This window comes from Pezoporus wallicus, unplaced genomic scaffold (assembly GCF_028554395.1).
Source record: "Pezoporus wallicus isolate ANWC-B61680 ecotype Strahan unplaced genomic scaffold, APGP_CSIRO_Pwel_v1 contig_7696, whole genome shotgun sequence".
NCBI classification, from domain to species: domain Eukaryota; kingdom Metazoa; phylum Chordata; class Aves; order Psittaciformes; family Psittacidae; genus Pezoporus; species Pezoporus wallicus.
This window is the reverse complement of record NW_026636239.1, coordinates 97,099-103,098: the sequence shown is the minus strand read 5'-3', so window position 1 is coordinate 103,098 and position 6,000 is coordinate 97,099.

Genomic DNA, 6,000 nt, shown 5'->3' with positions numbered 1-6,000 from the left:
ATCCCCAGTTCAGGAACACCACTGGCAAGTAGGAGTGGGTTTAACAACGGGCCCTCAGGACGGGCAGGGACTGGAGCACGGTACCTGGAGGGAGAGGCTGGCGGAGCTGGGCTTATTCAGCCCAGAGAAGGCAAGGCTGGTGGGGACCTGAGATCTTGAGAAGGGAAGGCTGTTGGGGACTGGCTGCCTGTACCAGCAAGGAGGACATGGAGAATAGAGAGCCAGGCTCCTCACCATGGTGCCTGGTGGGATCACAATAAGCAATGGGGGATAGTGACAGAGGAGAGGTTCAGCCAGGACAGAAGGAAACCTTGTTCCCATCGGCTCAGGCAAGTGCTGCATCAGGTCACCCAGAGAGGCTGTGCAGTCTCTGGCCTTAAGGATTGCCAACTCAGACTGAATCAAGCCTTGAACCACTTGCTCTGATCCTGCTCCTGAGGGGCTGGACTGGAGACCTCCTGGGGTCCCTTTCAACCTCTGTTCTCTTATGCTCCTACAACCGTGGGCTTATGAATGGTGACAAAGACGCCCCAAGGGCTGGAGCTCGTCTCCGATGAAGACAGGCTGAGGGAGCTTGGGGTGATCAGCCTGAGGAAGAGAAGTCTCCAGAGAGACATCTTAGCTATCAGCCCATATTAAGCAGGGCCTACAAGAAATCTAGAGAGGGGCTTTTTGCAAGGGTGCGCAGAGACAGGACAAGGGGGAACGGCATTAAGCTGAAAGAGGGGAGATTTAGATCAGACATTAGGAAGGAAATCTTCTTTGTGAAGGTGATGGGACACTAGCACAGGGTGCCCAGAGAAGCTGTGGCTGCCCCGTCCCTGCCAGTATTTAAGGACAGGTTAGTAGGAGATTCGAGCAGCCAAAACACCCCCATAACATAACTCTAAAACACCCCCATAACACCCAGAAAAAACAAACCACCCTACAAAAACTGATGGACACCCATAAAGATCCCCAGAGCACCCAAATCACCACTGGGTTCCTGATCTGTGATTCAGTTCTGACCTGTTCTCATCTCCACCTGCAGGTTTCACATTGTTCCCATTCTCCTCCCCACACCACCCAGGTGCTGAGCGAGCGGCTGCTGGTGCTGACTTCCCGGCTGGGTTTCAACACTGACCCTGTCCTGGCCCCTTTGCTGTGACAGCAGGGGCTGGACGTTTGCACTCTCGGAGCTGGGCTCTTTGTACGGGCACGCAGCTGGAAGCAGCATTCTTTGGCTCAGGAAGCGCAGCTCCCGAGTGTTGCTGGGGCTGGGGCAGTGCTTGCCAAGGGCAGGGGAGGCCCAGCAACATCTCCTGTCCTGGCCCTGTTGCTGGGGGAGCACAGGGGCTCCCACGGGCATTGCTGCAGTCAGGATTGTGCAGGCGTGCCCAGAGCCCAACAGCTCCTTCCCACCTTGCTCAATGCCTGGTGGGCTTCTGTGCTGTGCCTGTGCCTGCCAGGGCCTTTGTCACCTTCCAGAAGGCATTGCCAGAGCCCAGCACAGCACTGGAGCCTTGCACAATGCCTGGCGCAGGCCTGGCCTTTCCCAGAGCCCACCAGCACCCCTCCTGCCTTCCACAATGCCCGGTGGGCTTGCGCAGGCCTTGCCGGAGCCACGCAGGTCCCCTGGTGCTAAGCTCCCAGTGACAGCACCAGCAGCTGCACTGCCCAGGGGCTGCTCCTGCCCTGACACCTTCTCAGCACCTCTGACACCAGCAGCTCCTGCACACAGAAGGCTCCTGCTTTTCCCCCAACACCTCTGAAGGCAGAGCTGAGCTTCAAGCACATGAACAAGCCCAGTGCCTCCTCACCCATCCATCCCCTGCTCCTACAGCTGGGATGGCACCAGCTCATCTCCTGACAGCTTCTCCTCCCTTCACAGCACGCACCCACAATGTGTTTGAGGCCAACACTAAAACAGGATTGCAAAGTCAAAGAACAGGGACCTGGATGTGGAGGGCAGCCACAGGAGATGCAGCCTCCCGAGGGAGGGGTCTCCTCTGCCCTGCTTACTGCAGAGCTCTTGCTCCTTAAATAGCCCATGCTCACAGTGGGGGCCCCATTACAGTTGTGAAATCCACAGGGATTGCCACGGCTTTGTGATGGTGGCCGCATCGTGCCCATGGCCACTGGGCAGCCAGGAGTTGGGACTGGGTGAGCTTTAAGGTCCCTTCCACCCCAAACCAGGCTGGCATCACAGAAACATGGTGGGATGGCTGCTATGACTGGCTTTTTAGAAAAGAAAGGCCCTGCAGGCGCTGAGGGGGAGTTGCCCTTTATGTTAGGGATAGGCTGAAGAGTATGGAACTCTGTCTGGGGACAGGTGAGCAGTTAAAAGAGAGTCTGTGGATCAGGGTTAAAGGGAGAACAGCGATGGGAGACATTACTGTGGGGATCGGTCACAGACCGCCTGACCAAGGAGAACCTGCGGATGAAGCACTCTATAGACAGATAGGAAAAGCCTCACGCTCACAGGCCCTTGTTCTCATGGGTGACTTCAAACACCCTGACATCTGTTGGAAGGACGGTACGGCCCGGCACAAGCAATCCAGGAGGTTCCTCAGTTGTGTGGAAGACAACTTCCTTCTGCAAGTAATAGAGGAGCTGACCAGGAGAGGTGCCGTGCTTGACCTCGTGTTCACCAACAGGGAAGGGCTCGTTGGAAATGTGATGCTCCAGGGCAGCCTTGGATGCAGTGATCACGAGATGGTCGAATTTGAGATCCTCAGGACAGTGAGAAGAGTGTGCAGCAAGCTCAGTGCCCTGGACTTCAAAAGAGCAGACTTTGGCCTCTTCAGGAACCTGCTTAGTAAGGTTCTATGGGATATAGCGCTAGAGGGCAGGGGGGGGCAAGGCATTTGGTTGATATTCAAGGGTCACCTGCTACAAGCTCAGGAGTGTTGCATCCCAACTAGAAGGAAGTGCAGCAGGAGGGCCAGGAGACCTCCTTGGATGGATAAGGAGCTCCTCAGGAAAATTCAAATGAAAAAAGAGGCTTATAAAAGGTGGAAGCAAGGACAGGTGGCATGGGAAGAGTACAGGGATGTTGTCCGGGAAGCTAAGGACCAGGTTAGGAAAGCTAAGGCCCAGTTACAATTAAACTTGGCTAGGGATGTGAAAGGTAACAGGAAGGGATTCTATGGGTACACTGCAATTAAAGACAGACTAGGGACAACGTGGGCCCCCTCCGGAAGCTATCAGGAGAACTGGATTTGGAGAAGGCTGAGGTTCTGAATGACTTCTTTGCCTCAGTCTTCACTGGCAAAGGCTCTGACCACACCACCTAAGTCTTGGAATGCACATGCAGGGACTGTGAGAATGAAGTCCTTGGGCCCACTGTAGGAGAGGACCAGGTTCAAGACCATCTTAAGAACGTGAATATGCACAAGTCCATGGGACCTGATGAAATCCATCTGTAGGTCCTGAAGGAGATGGCAAATGAAGTTGGTAAGCCACTGTCCATCATATTTGAAAAATCATGACAGTCAGGTGAAGTTCCTGAGGACTGGAAAAAGGGAAATATAACCCCCATTTTCAAGAAAGGGAAAACCCAGGGAATTACAGACCAGTCAGTCCCACCTCTGTGCCTGGAAAAGTCTTGGAGCAGAGTCTCCTAGAAGGCAAGCTAAGGCACATGAAAAACAATAAGGTGCTTGGTGACAGCCAGCATGGCTTCATGTCCTGGGGTCAGCAGTAGCAGTCATTTTTCTCCTTCTTGGTAGCTGGTGCAATGCAGTGTTTTGACTTTCGGATTGGGAACAGAGCTGATAACAATGATGTTTTGGTTTGGCCAAGGACTTTGTGAGTCTCATGCTCTGCCAGGGAGGAGGGAAAGCCAGGAGGAAGCAGAGACAGGACACCTGACCCAAGCTAGCCAAAGAGGTATTCCATACCGCAGCACGTCATGAACATGATGTAACTGGGAGTTATCCGGAAGGGCTGGGGCACTGCGGGGTTGTACAGGTATGTGTTGGTGCTCAGTCAGACGGGGTGGGGGGGCGAGTTATCGGTTGGCTGGTGGTGAGGTGATGTATTCTCTTCCCTTGTTATTTCCTTCATCATTATTATCACTGGTGGCAGCAGCAGTGATTTGTGTTATACCTTATTTACTAAACTGTTCTTATCTCAACCCGCGGGAGTTGCATTCTTTTCGATTCTCCTCTACATCCCTCTGGGAGTAGAGGGAGGGAAAAAAGGGGGGGGGGGGGCGTGAGTGAACGAGCTGCCTGACTGGGTTTAAACCACGACGCTTCACTAAGGGGAAATCCTGCCTGACCAGTTTGATGGCTGTCTATGATTGGGATACGGAACTGATGGACAGGGGTACCTGGACTTGTGCAAAGCATTTGACACTGTCCCACACAACATCCTTGTCTCTAAATTAGAGAGACATCAATTTGATGGATGGACCACTCGGTGGATAAAGAACTGCCTGGATGGCCGCACACAAAGAGTTGTGGTCAATGGCTCAATGTCCGGCTGGAGACCAGTAACGAGTGGCGTCCCTCAGGGATTGGTGTTGGGACCGGTCTTGTTCAACACCTTTGTCGGAGACATGGACAGTGGGATTAAGTGCGCCCTCAGCAAGTTTGCCGATGACACCAAGCTGTGTGGTTCAGTTGATATGCTGGAGGGAAGGAATGCCATCCAGAGGGAGCTTGACACACTTGTGAGGTGGGCTGATGCCAACCTCATGAAGTTTAACCATGCTGAGTGCAAGGTCCTACACCTGGGTTGGAGCAATCCCAGGCACAGCTACAGGTTGGACAGAGAAGAGATTCAGAGCAGCCCTGTGGAGAAGGACTTGCTGTGTTGGTTGATGAGAAACTGAACATGAGCCGTCTTCAGTGTGTGCTTGCAGCCCAGAAAGCCAACCGTATCCTGGGCTGCATCAAAAGGAGCATGACCAACAGGTCGAAGGAGGTGATCCTGCCCCTCTACTCTGCTCTCCTGAAACCTCACTTGGAGTATTGTGTGCAGTTCTGGTGTCCTCAACATAAAAAGGACATGGAACTGTTGGAAAAAGCCTAGGAGAGCCACAAGGATGACTGGGGGACTGGAGCACCTCCCATATGAAGACAGGCTGAGAAAGTTTGGGCTGTTCAGCCTGGAGAAGAGAAGGCTGCGTGGAGACCTCATAGCAGCCTTCCAGTATCTGAATGGAGGCTATAAGGATACCAGGGAGTGACACTTCATTAGGAGCAGTAGTGATAGGACAAGGGGTGATGGGTTCTGGCTGAAACAGGGGAAGTTTAGGATGGATATAAGGAAGAAGTTCTTTAATGAGAGAGTGCTGAGTCACTGGAATGGGTTGCCCAGAGAAGCTGTGGATGTTCCATCCCTGGCGATGTCCAAGGCCAGGGTGAACAGGGCCTTGGGCGACATGGTTTAGTGTGTGGTGTCCCTGCCTGGGGAGACAGTACAGTAACTCTAGGCTAGTACAGCAACTGAGCTGCTGCTTTGTTGTTGTTGGGTTTTGGCGTTTTGCCCATTAGATAGCTTAATTTTCCCTCAGTTTAATGAGCTAGGGGTCAAGAACATAATCTGGGCTTGCATAAGAGAAGTGCATAATGGTTCTCTGTTTCTAATGATCCAAAATTGACTGACTTTCTTGTTTGTTAAAGATTTAACAGACTGAAATTGTGTTATGGTAACACAAAAGAAAAAGCAAACCCAACCAAACAAAACCCCTATAAAAATATTTTGAGCACTATTTATATTCAGAAGTGCTGAAACACTGGATCTGACTTTCGTGTTCTGAAAGAAATCATAACCTGTGTGCTGTGTCCCTGAGCTGTATGACACCTAATGAGATTTGGAACTGTGGGCCTTCAAATGCCTCTTTTTCTGTCACCAGGTTTTGTCAAGAAACACACATGCACCCTGGTTCTTTTTGTATTCTCCTTTCCTTTTGTTTCAGTTTTGTGACATGTGTGACACTTGTGTGATGTGCGACACATATGATGTGTAACGTGTGACCTGCATGTGACAGGTATGTGATGCGTGACACTT